Source organism: Nyctereutes procyonoides, unplaced genomic scaffold (assembly GCF_905146905.1).
Source record: "Nyctereutes procyonoides isolate TBG_1078 unplaced genomic scaffold, NYPRO_anot_genome, whole genome shotgun sequence".
Taxonomy (NCBI): Eukaryota; Metazoa; Chordata; class Mammalia; order Carnivora; family Canidae; genus Nyctereutes; species Nyctereutes procyonoides.
In genome coordinates, this window is record NW_026575042.1 from 39,549,282 (window position 1) to 39,562,627 (window position 13,346).

The 13,346-nt window shown below is 38.3% G+C and overlaps 1 protein-coding gene across 1 annotated transcript in view; it reads right to left on the reverse strand.

Annotated features, from left to right (window-relative positions):
- SLC9A9 (solute carrier family 9 member A9) overlaps window positions 1-13,346 on the reverse strand; it is a 534,354-nt gene that overhangs the window by 271,591 nt on the left and 249,417 nt on the right. The gene's annotated exons all lie outside the window — the stretch shown is intronic.

The window sequence follows — 13,346 nt, forward strand, 5'->3', positions numbered from 1 at the left end:
TCTGCTGAAGAATCTAATGAGCACATCCAAACCACACGCTCCTTGCAGGTAAGCTGGTTTGTGCTTGTGTGCTTCCCACCCACAGTGGGGCCTCAGCTGCTTCTAGGCTGGCTTTAGGATTGCTTTCGTAAGCCCTCAGTATACGGAGCTTCCAATGCAACAGGAAGCCATACATACACTAGATGTTCCCCGGGGACAGAGGAGTGGCAACCATGAGACAAATTTTATTTGTCTCTGGGCTGCTCTTCTCTGTTATCACCCCTGAGCTGGGGTAGGGAAGTGGTGGGTGTGCCATTCTACTTTGGATTAAAGATTCTATTAATTATGGGAAATTGAGATAGAGGAGGGCTTTGGGAAAAACACAAGATGTAAGTATTCCTCAAGTCAGACCAAGGGGATCAAATTGAATTTTAAGCAGCAGAATCTTTCCAACTAAAAACACTCATAAATTAAATGCTGATGATTCTTAAGAGTATAGACATATGTGAACTGAATACTGACATTGCAAATGAATCCACAATAAAGAATTTTAAAGAACCAAGCTTTTTTTCTTTTCTTTTTTTCTTTTTGTATTTAGACTGTATGCTTCCATTTATATGTTGGTTATTACTTGGATTAGCTTTGGATAAAATATTGCTAGGACATATTTACCTAATACAAGTGCATAGACATTTACATTACTTATTTCCTCTTAATATGCTTCAAAATTTTGGGCAAAAGAATAAAAACGACTAGGAAATTCTGCCAAGAAATATATATGCAGTAAGCATTTGATAGATTTTGGGGTAACTTTTCAGTTTCTTAGCCTCTCTTCAGAAGTTCTAAGAAAAGGATGCTTATAAAATATTATAAGGTACTCTTCACAAAAATCGTATTAAAAAACAACCAAGACCTGGGGAAACTTTTAGGGTACTGAAGAACTTTAAGGACTTTGAAGCACTAAAAAGATTGCCATGCATGTTTTTTTGTTGTCAAATATTTTTCTTTCCTTATTTATAAACGTAATTTATCTATCTCTGCTGATTCTTTAGTCTGTTAGAGATTTTTCCAGGTGAGGTTTAGCTGACCCTCCCACTGATGTGGAAACTTTTTGATTATATATTGATTTTCAGAGAAGTGGTGAATAAAAAGGGTGGGAGAGCATGCGGGTAGTGCATAAATGTTCTGAGAACAAGAAGTGGTAACAAAGAAGTGTTCTAAAGAATAGGGAGGGGATTTAAGACTGGTTGAATGCCTACGGTGGGCCAAGAATGGACTGTTGGCTTTTTAAACGTCATTTTATTTATTGCATTGATTTATTATCTCACAATAGGCTTAGCACTATTAATCGGCTCTTCCTACTGTCTTCCCCTTCTCAGTAATAGCGTCTCCATTCTTCTTGCTGCTCAGGCCAAAATTCTGGATCACCGTCTACTTTTCCTCTCTCTATACTTCAGTGATTTTGTTGGCTTGTCCTTTGGAACTTACCTGAACCCAGCCACTTCTCAACATTGCCTCCCCTAACAACCTTTTCCAAGCCGCCATCATTTTTTTTTTTCACCTAGATTACAGATTCCTGATTGGTCCCCCTGTGTCCTCTGTTAACCTCCTGCAGTCTAGCTTCCATCTAGTCATTAAGAAAATTGAGATCATGTCAGTCCTCTTCTTTAAATTTTGTAATAGATCTCCATAACTAAAAGGCCCTGTATGATCTAGTCCTGCCCCCTTCTCCTCTTCCCACAGGTCTCTAAGCTCATCTCCTACTATACTATACCTACCTCTTGCTATACACTATATCCTTACTAAGTAAGTACTTTCCACTGCAGGACCCTTGAGTTTCTGGTTCCCACTGTTTGGAAAGCTCTTCTTCAGACTTCTTCCTTTCTTTTTTTTTTTTTTTTTTTTTTTTAAGATTGTGTTTATTATTTGAGAGAGAGCATGAGAGAGAGAGAGAGAGAGAGAGAGCACAAGCAGGGGAGAGGCAGAGGGAGAGAGAGAAGCAGGCTCCTTGTTGAGCAGGGCTCTGTATGTGGGGCTCAATCCAAGGACCCTGAGATCATGACCTGAGCCCAAGGCAGACACTTAACCCACTGAGCCACCCAGATGCCCTGGAAAGTTCTTCAGATATCCACATGGCTCTCTTTTTCCCTTAAGATGCTATATATCAGACAGGTCTTCTGTATGCATTGATCCCTCCCATCATTCTCTACTTGTTAATCTTGCTTTGTTTTTTTTAAATATTATTTACTTCCATCTAACATTTTATAAGTTCATGTGTTTATTTTCTGCCTTCCAGCACTGCAAAGGAAAGCTCATTGAGGGCAGGGAGGATACATTGGTCCCTAAGCCTTTGAGCAAAGCCAGGCACATGATAGGCATTCAGGGAGTATTTGTTGAATAAATTAATGAATATTCCTATTCCCATTTAACAAGTAAGAAACAAAAATAATTTACTTAAGGTCACCTTGAAAGTGGCAGAGCTGAGATTCAAAATTCACAAACTTCCTGTGTTTTTCTGCCTGTAACAGACCATCTGTGAATTTTTTGAAGGTAATCTTAAACCATTTAAAAAATATCATTTCTGATGTCCCAGGGAAAATGAGATATGATGATGAAGATTACATATCTGAAGGGGCTGAGCATCTTGTTTCAGGATATATTCCCTAGTAGCTCCATTGGTTTTTGTTTCCTTGCCTCCATTAGAACACTAACAGGCAATGTTTTTGCTAATACTTTCTTTTTTTTTTTAGTTCTGTGTACAGATACATCACACAAACAATGAAAAGTATGCCTATATGACCAGAGGCTTGATGTTATAATTAAAATAAAACAACTGAGTTGATCTCACCTTTAGTATTAGCCTACATAATCGTAATTCTCTACCTTAGTTATTAATTAACTCACACAAATTACTGTGATTAGTATGACTTTTACAAGCCAAAACATATCTTAAATGTCTCATCTAAAGGCACCTATTATCTATAAATTCTCTGCCATCTAAGCATATTCAGAGTTGGAAGTTTTCTCTCTTACAAAATTGCATTTTAGCTGTCATTGTATTTTTGCATACCTATGCCTGCTGGCACTAGTTGTACTACTGTTATGTGAGGCCCTAGACAACCCTCTTACAGGCTCTGGATGTCGTTCTCCAGTGTAAAAGGGGGAGGAGGGGCACCAAGTTCTCTTTCTAGGAGTCAGCAAACCAGTGTCTCTGCTCAAACCTATCTTCTTGGGCTTGCCCTGTGATCTTGGGGCCGGGGCTCTGCAGACCACATCTCCCTTTGCCAGAACCTGTTGAGCTCTACCCATAGGAGCCCCAAAAGGAGGCTAGGATGCAGGAGTAGAGAAAAGGCCTTGCTGCCATCTTGCTTGCCTGCTGCTTCTTTCAGCGCATCTCAGCAACGGTTTTCACCATAGCTTTCACAGCTGGTTCCAGCCTCATGGGCCACCCTCAGAGAAAGCAGCAAGAGCCAGCTGGTGACCTCAGATGTCTGGGTCCCAGCTCCAGCAGTTCCCTCTTAGGAAATTCTAGATTCTCTTCCATTTGCTCCTCCTGTCCCAGGGTTTACATTTGCTTCCTACAGTCACTACCTGTATGGCCTCGGTGTCCCCTTTTAAATTTTTCAGCTCTCTGCCACCTGTATACCCAATCTCTTGCACTAAACTATGGGCACCGCCAGCTAGTTTCTCTTTTCCTGACTGATTCCTGACCAGGACTCACTAGTGGGTCCCTTTTCATTCTAAACATTGATGGTTCTCTGAAACCACTGAAGGTTTGTCATCCGGAGATAAGATCCACCCTGTAGTCTGTTACAATTGGACAATGGCGGATGCCAAAGGTAGCTGAGATGCTGTGCCAAGTCCCAGAGGACTGGACTTAAGTCTCCTTTCAATCCCACTTATGGTTAGAATTGACATTTTGAAAAGGTGTGAGTTTGAGTCACTAGATTAGATAGAACAAGAGGCTTGGGGGCAGTGACTAAGTTAGACCAAAAACTATTAAAAAGACATGGGTTACACCTGGATATGTGCCTTCTAATTCCCAATCAGCTGACCTTTCCAAAATATGAGCACTATCCTACAGTGGAGTGTGAGAAGTTCCCTATCACCTGAAATGTTTGGGTTGAACGACTGTCTGCCAGAGCTGCTGTGGGAAAAATTTCTCTTCATAAAGTAAGGGTGTGGATATCTTCCAATTCCCTGGGTCTGTCATTTTCCTATATACTTTTTTATTAATTCACTAGGATTAGTCTTTTTTTAGACTAATTTAGCCCAATTTAGTCTTTTTTTTTTTTTTTTTTTTTTTTTTTAGTTTAGGATAAGGAACTAATACTGGTTCCAAATGAAACTCATTTGGAGTAGAGGTAGCCCAAGCTTCTCAAAAGGTAAAGACAAGATCAATTTAGAGACTTCCTAATATCCTTTTAATTTGACACAGATGACTCTTCTAAAATAAAATTTTAAAACACATCATTACCATAACTTCTAATCATAAAAACTTAATTTTTTCAAGGGAGCTATGAGGTTTAGAGATAAACTCAGGAAGTCTTCTCTGTGTAGGAAAAAAAAAATGTTTCTAAGTCTTTAGACCACAAACTTTCAGGTCAAAGGACACTGAAAACGGTGAATTTTGATGTCTGTGTTCAAGTGACAGAAGCAGCTCACCTCCAAAGAACCCACTTCCTTTCTTTTCTCTTTCTTCTGTATTTCAGCTGTTTTGCTCATCCTTGTCCCTTCCAGGCTGTGCTTAATTTACAGCATATACTACTGTCCTCCCCATACATCAGAAGCTTCTTGACCCCACCTGAAAACTTAGCGATGGCCCAGGAAACTGGATTAGGCAAGAGAGATTTCAAAACTCTACCCAGATTCTGGAATGTTAATGTACATCTGAATTACCTGGGAATCTTGTTAAAATGCAGATTCTGCTTCAGAGGCTTGCAGTGGAGCCTATGATTCTGCATTTTGTACGACCAAGAAAGTCCCTGCCACTGGTTGTAGCATCACACTTTGAGAAGCAAATCTCTGAGCAACATTTGGTATTAAGTATCAATTCACCTTTGCTATGGCTTGGCTTCGACCTTGTATGGTCCAAAATGTCTTTTCCTAACTACAAAAAAAAAAAAAAATGTTTTAAAATTGTATTTCTGGGCAGCCCCAGTGGCTCAGTGGTTTAGTGCTGTCTTTGGCCCAGGGCGTGATCCTGAAGACCTGGGATCGAGTCCCACGTTGGGCTCCCTGCGTGGAGCCTGCTTCTCCCTCTCTCTCTTTGCCTCTCTCTCTCTCTCTCTGTCTGTCATGAATAAATAAATAAAACATCTTTAAAAAAATAAAAAAATAAAGTTATATTTCTGTGTTTTAGTCTCTATTTTTCTTTCTGTACTTTCCAGAATTGACATGATTCTATGAAGTTAACTTCAATTTCATGGAACAATTATCTATCAAGGACATCTAAGGAGTTTATTTTTTTTCTTCATTTTAGAATTATTTATTTTTAATCCCAGCAATACTAGAATGTGAAAGAAATTAGTTGCATGGAATAAAATTGATAATATATTTTGCTGTCAAACAGTTTAATAATTTTCCTCCTAAAAAAGGAAATAAATCACATTCTTTGATCATAATTTTATAAAATTGGAAATTAACAAAAGTATATCTACAAAAATGTATCCATTAGGGATTTTCAACTGTATGCTTCTAGATAAAGTTGGAGTTGAAGATTAAATCAAATTTGAAATTTTAGCTTATGTAGAAATAAATAATAGTAAATGTAGATCACATCTCTTATCAAAATCAATGAGATGAAACCAGATTATTCAGAGGGAAGTTTATAGTCTTGCATGCATTCCATTAGGAAAATAAAATAAAAGAATTGGACTATTTACCTCAAGAAGCTAGACAAAAGACAACAATGGACTCAAATAAAGTAGGATTAAAAACCTAATAAAAGAAAAGTGAAAACAAAATTGTCAAAGAGAGCATATAAAAACTACATTTGAGGGGCACCTGGGTGGCTCAGTCAGTTAAGTGTCTGCCTTCAGCTCAGGTCATGATCCCAGGGTCCTGTGATGGAGCCCCATGTCAAGCTCCCAGCTCAGTGGGGAGTCTGTTTCTCCTTCTCCTTATGCCTCTACCCCAGCTTGTGCTCTCTCTCGCTCACCCTCTATCAAATAAATAAAATCTTTAAAAAAACAAACAAACTAGATTTGGTTAGTAAAATTGAGAGTTGTAAAGTAACCGTGTGGGTTATGTCTCTCAGGACCTGGAGTCTGTTATGTCTCCATCCTTCCCATTCTCTGGTCGTGGCTGCAGGTAGAAAAGGGGTGACACTGGCCAATGGCTTCGCTCACTTAAGAGTCAATTTCCTCATTTGGATAGCACCCAGTCTGTCTTACAGGTCTGTTCCGTGTATAAAGCAGTATCATGGATAGTAACATGCTTCATAAACTAAACATTGATAAGTACATACATACAAGATTTTACTATTACTAGAAGTAGATGGAAGAAAGAAGACATGAAAAGAAGAAACAACTTAGAGAAGCTCATTCCACGGATAGACACAACAACACTTCCTGTTTAATTAATTTTAAATACTTCCTGTTTAATAAATTGCTGGGGGAAGAGGTACAAAGCATCCAGTCCATGTCTTGCATATTCTATACCTTTAATCATATTTTTTTTTTTGCCATTTCTTCCACAGTAACTCCTGCATCAAGGAAAAACAAATGAAAATGTGCTCCTTACTTCTAGTAATCCAAACTTAGACAATTCTCAGTAATACTACAGTTAAGGTACCAGGTTTTTGCAAGTTACCTTGGGTATCTACTATCATCTACTCAGATTCTATTCATGTGTGGAGGTCATCTGTGAGCAAAGCACAGGTTATGGCTATGGGGACACAAGGAGAAATGAATCTGGTCTTAGACCTCAAGCAGCCTTATATCTCCTGACAGAGACAACATGTACGCAAAGACATAGCAGGTATAATGCAGTAGGTGATAAGAAAACAGAAATCCTGAGGCAGTGTGATTTCTTTTGGGCTATAGAAGGTGGGAGAGAGCTGGAGAAAATTCTCCAAAAAAAGTGCAGAGGCATTTGGGCCTTGAAAGATGAGAAAGTTTGAGGATGCAAGGTCAGGAGTAGGGAATTCAATGTGAGTGAAGGGAGAGAAGTAGGAGGTTGTGGGGCATGTGTGAGAAACATGCAGTCTCCCTGCACACTTTGGGTTTTAAACAATTATAGGTTAGGACATAAATACAAATTGAATTAATCACATTTTTCTATGTAAAAAACTTAATAAAGGAAACAACTATTACACTGTATTCTTAAAATGGTCAAACCAATTACTGTAAGTACAGAATCTTACATGTTTTATTAGTCCTTTTATTTATAAAATTTAGAAATATGAAGCATCCAGTATGTCTATCCTGTGCAGGCAGACATTATTACAACTTCCTTCCCAACAGAAGTAAAAACTGATCACTCTGTTTCCCTCTCTACTGCAAAAACAAGCAGTCACTAAATGCAATGGCTGCATTGCATGTCTAAGATCTTGGATTCAAGTTCTATTTACAGGGTCCTGTGACAATGACGGATGGAATCAAGAACATACATCTGGGTCCACGGACAGTAGAACATGCTCGAAAATAGCGGAGACCTAAAATAAAAAGGAGGTCTGAAAGAAATCAAGAAGTGGCCTAGAGCAAATAATAATAATACTTCCTGCCTCATGTGTATATGCAAGATTGCCTTTCAAAGCTGTCTGCTCAGTGGAACTTTAGTGGTGTACAAGATCGCTGAAGGGCTGGTGGCAGGGACTCATTTATGCAATTTGAAGTAAGAACTAGAACTGATACTTTATGACACTAGCTAAAAGAGCTGTTTGAGGAACCACAAAGAGGTACACAGCTAAATTCAAATTAATTGGCAAGCGAAGAAATTTAGGAAACAGCATGAGGAGCTCCATAATTCTTTGGGAAAAATAATGATTCTGCTGGCAAGTACATTCTTGCCACAGAGATCAATTTTCATAGGACAATTAACACCTTATGGTTAACAGAGTGCCATGTACACTGCTATCCTTGATTCCCGCTTCTGGACCCTTTCAGAAAGCATTAGTACTACTAAATATTGTATATGTATATTAAGCTTGCGTGATCAAGATTCAGTGTGTAGCTGTAAATTATATAAGGAAAAATGTACGACATTGGACATTAAGGGGCCCGGGACCTATCTGATCACAGTTCATCCACTGAGTTGCATAACTGGGGCAATTTAAACGCATTACCTGGTCCATTGTTTTCTTTTCAATGAATTAAAGATGGTCTGCATTAGTATTCATCAAATTGGAATATAAAAGAAAACCCACTGAAAGATGGAAGAAAATATAAAAATGTCAGTTTTTAATTAGAATTTTTGTGTATTCTAAAGTATGTAAGTAAATCTGTGGGCAAAAAATTACCTTTTTGTGCAGATAGGTTCATGATAAAGCTTTTTTTTTTTTGTCAATAGGGTCAAGGAACTCTGGCAAATGCTGCTCTAAATGATCTCTAAGCACTTTTCAGTCTTAAATGTCTGTGATCTGAGTGGCTCAGTTTTTACATTGGCTTCAAGGTCTGCATATATGGAACTGAAGAATTACCCGGGGTCCCACAGCCTCACATTGACTTCCTGTCAGCTCAATTACCGATTACCAGGTCCCTTGACCTAGAGCATCTCAAGCCCTGGGTGAACACCCTCCCTCTTTGCACTCCCATAACAGTGCCCACAGACGTCAGGTGCGGAAATGCAGGTTGGTCAAAAGGATGAATCTCTATTTAAAAAAAATTTGAAAAGAGAATGCAAGAGAAATTAGTTTTTGATCCTCACATACAAATAGATGTTTATCTGGATTTATTAGTGGCCGGGTCCATTTTCTTCTAATATTTAAATTTTCTTATTCAAGAATATTGTCACCTACAGTCTCGGTTACTGATAACATTATTCAGTAGTTCTTTTTTCATTAAAAGTTGATGAAGCCTTCAGATACAGAGGCTGAAAAATAAACGTCTGTCACAAGGAGCATGATTTTCTTTGACATTAAATGGAGACTTGAGGGGTTTCTAAGACTGAAGAATATTGCATTTTTGGACAGGATATATTGATTATATTATCAGAACACAGAAAGAGAGCGAGAGAGAAAGAAAAAATGTGTCTTGCTCTCAGATTGTACTCTGAGGGGTTTTAAAGTTGATGGGTTATTTTTCCATGCCACGCTTTTATTTATCTTTGATCTAGTAAAAAGAGACATTTCTGACAGGTTTCCTACCACCACTGCTGAATGTGAACCTGGAACTGAGAAGTTAAAGATTTTAAAGAAATGGAAAACTCCTTCAGGGAATATGAAAGATTCCAAGTTTCCAAAGAGTACAATTACTGTCTAGTTCACCATATTTGGCAACACCACAGTTGGCAGATTAATCATGAATCTGTGGAATATAACATCAATATAGAAGGCAGCATGAATCTATGTTCTTGTTTCTGGTTTCTCCAATGCAGTGTAGGCATGCATTTAAGAGTTACTCCCTGTCTATGTTGCAAGGTTTATAAATTTCCATTTAAAACAAAAATCTCCTTCAAAATTTAGCAGAGGGTCTTTATGCAACTTAAATTGGGATCTGCAGAAGAAGAAAAACACATTTTCACTTATATCCTTGACATTCCATTTCAAGCCTTGGTGTTCATCAGCTTACTATCTTTTAAGTTTTCATTTCCTTGGAGTCAGCTAACACACTTTCACCAAAGTCACCTAACTCTCTAATGAACAACCTGACCCAAGATGTCCATGTCCAATTGCCCATCATACCCTTCCATGTAGTTTCTACATTTTCATAGAATCCAGAAGACTTTTGAATGAAATAATTTCTGTGTCCCTTTTTCTAGTGCATGTATTTATTTATTTATATTCCCCATTTTGGTGGAATGAACCATTGATCAAGTTGATACTGGGGCCTAGGAATTATCCTTGACTCTTACCTTATCCTTCACCTGTATGTTATGTATTTGTGCCATCTGTCTTCTAACAATTTTCTATCTGCCTGTAAAGAAAATGGGTTTTTGAGAAAGGACTTTCTTTTTCTTTGGCTCCTATGCCTCCTGGCACCATGAGGAAGGCATTAAACAATGACTGAAAATATTTACAGTGAAAAAAGCTGGGGTAAATTTGTCCACTACTTAAGTTACATGTGCAAGGTTGTTTGAATATTGAAATGATGAGCTATTCAGTTCAAGAAAGTGCAGGTGTGAGTTAATGAGTTATTATGCGAGGAGATGTACGTTACACCTGTGTTTACTGAGACGGCAACGTTGCATGTTTGCCCTTGGTTCAGTGTGTTGGTTAACTAATCCCCTTGAGAATTTTGGGTGCCTATTACTATAGTTTGAATGCCTAATATTCTGAGCCTCCAGATTTTATTTTTGGCTTGGAAAACACTCAACGCACCTCATTTGTTGATGAATTGTTGGCTAATTAAGTTGGATTCACATGGTTCTGTCAATAGGATAGCATGAGCAGTTTTAAGAGATGTCAGCTAATGACATGTCCTTAGAAGCTGAAACTGGCTAGATTTGTTTTAAAAAGCAACTCAAACCAAGTCCCCTCCCAGTGATTTGTTTTATTTACGAAGATCTGGAAATATATTTTCCATCAAGTCATGCAATGCATCACTGGCAAGCCAAATGGAACACATTCACCTCTAAGCTAAAGCCTTCTTGAGAGTTTCAGACAAAATTTTTCCAAGCTGAGAGACGATGGAGATAAGAAGTAATAAGCCAACTTACTCATATGGAGCAGTCTCAACACATCCAGTAATAGTCATTTCATTTGGAAATCTTTCTTCCTTGTCTATTGTAAATAAGAAAGACTTTACCAAGTTTCCTTTTCTGACTACGTACTCTACAAAAGCCTTTCAAGAATTGACCTGACAGATAAGCAGAACCTGAACTTCCAAGTGTCAACTTTTCCTTCTCATGACAATGTAATTAGGCCCTTGTCATTTGAGACCAATAGGAGAACATGCCTGAGTGATGGGATTGAGATGAATTAAGTGCTTATGTCATACCTGATATCTGTGTGTTGCATGCTTCTTTCAGACATCTTGGTCAGTTCCCTGGAAATGGGCCACAACATCATACATTCTCACTCTACTACATTTAAAAAACTTTTCAGAGTTTCTTACTGTCTAGAATCAGACCAGAAAGTCCAAAAGCATTACTTAATAATCAGACTTTTTTCTTTCAGGTTTTTATGTGTTTATTTTCTTAGATAGGGTTCATTCTAAGATGAGTAAATAGCGAGCTATTCTATTTAACTTCTTGCATGAGAAAATGAGGTATGCCAGGGCCTCCCTCTCCTGCCTTTGCCTTGAGTGGACATAAAATATGCCCCAGGAATCTAAAAATGGAAGCTGTCTTTATTACAGCAGTACCTGGAAGCAGAGAAATCATTAGACACGGTGTCAATGTTGCCATTAGAAATCTTACTCTTCGGGTGTTCAATGACAGTCCCTGAAAGTTTGCTTCTGGCAAAAACCTGACCCCCAAAGTCTCAGTGGGGAAACAGATTATAAAAATGAGTCTTCAAACAGCCTATGCAGCTGTGCTTTTTGGTTATCTTTATAAACTGAAAAGCGGCTTCGATGACAGGATTCAATTCCATTACAGATTATGCTATAAATAATACTGCTGAACTATTTTCAATATTCAATTTAAAATAAAAGCTCAGTAACCTAATGACTTCTAGAAAATAGAAGTCTGCACAAGAAAAATTCTATCTGATTAGAAATTAGGTATGCATGTGTACCAGGTGCCTCGTAGAGAGAATACCTTGGGGTCATGTGTTTACTCAGAAGCCACATTTTGTACATGTACAATGTCCTTCTATTACAAAGTAATAAAATCCTCTTACTTTGTAGTAAAGAAAATTGAGATACCAATTGATAGGATGACTTATTCCTATCCCTCAGCAAGCAAGCCAAAGAGCCAGAACCCTAAAGTGGCTGATTTTGTAAGTAGGGCAGACCCATCCTTATACATTCTCTTTCTCTGCTCTCCTGGCATGTAAGAACTCCCTAAAGTCCATTTCTATCTCTACACCCTTATCGTCTAGAAAGACTCCTCACTTGCATTTGACATTTTGCCCAGTTCTCCCACATAAAAGTTTTCTCAAACTGCACTTGTATGTTTCCAACACCAGAGAATCAAACTTCTGGGTAATTGAAATGCCAGCCTTCATTTGCATGTCTAAAAGCCACTTGTTTCCATAAAACTAAGTTCTTCTATGTGACTATTGAACACTTGCAGGTGCAATTTCCAAGTGACTGGGACAAGGCGGTTGCAAATGTGGCCCTTGAAGTGAAAGATAATCAAAATAAATCAAATGATCATCATCAAATTAGTAAAACTGAACGTGAAAGCAGAAGATGTGGTAATGAGCAAGCCCCCCCTCACACTGAAGTGTTCAGAATGAATCTTATAAGAAGCTGAATCAAAAATGATAATGAACACTGTGCAAACTCTCTTCAAAAGCTTGATCCTTTTGGTTTGCCTATCCCTGTGCATCTGGCATAAGAGGGTCCCAAGTGTCCTAGCCTAGAGGCTCCACTGTCTTTGAGCTTCTTTCCCCTTCTGTTCTGTCACCAAGTTATTTAGTTTCATTTGTGGAAATACATCATGGATTATTCCTTCCCTTGTACCAGTTAGGATTCTTGGTTTGCCAGCAATAAACACTAATTCTGGCTACTGTAATCAGAAAAGAATTTACTGGAGAGAAGAGTGATAGCTCTCAGAAAACATGCACAAAGGCAGCCCCAGGAATCTGTGTCAGGGGTAAATAGGGGGGTCCAATAGGGCTTTGTTGTTGGAAAGAACAGGTGCCAACAGTCACACTTCCTTCTATATCCCTCCTAAAGGATCACATCCTAGAGAAAGAGTGTCTGACTGACCTTCCTTCTAAAGTCTTGCTCTCTTTGGCAGGGGAGGATGAGACACCTTGATCAACAAGATGGTATCTGATGGAGGAGGGACAGTTTCCTAAGCAACATCAGGATGCTATTACCTGTGAAAATAAGAATGACCGCTGGGCAGTCCAAATCAACATATGTCTACTATATTCCTCTCAACTAGGCTCTTGTTTCTTCAGGTCTACATGTTTCTATTTTAGCTTAATAATTAGGGAAATGAAATTGCAGATTAATGTAATTTATGATACATTTTTTAGTTGAAGTATGAATCTGCCCTGGAATATCCTGACCAGTGGACATATATAATCTTTCATATATTATCAGGCACAGGGCACTCATTATCTTATAAAGCAGCCTTTTATTCAGATT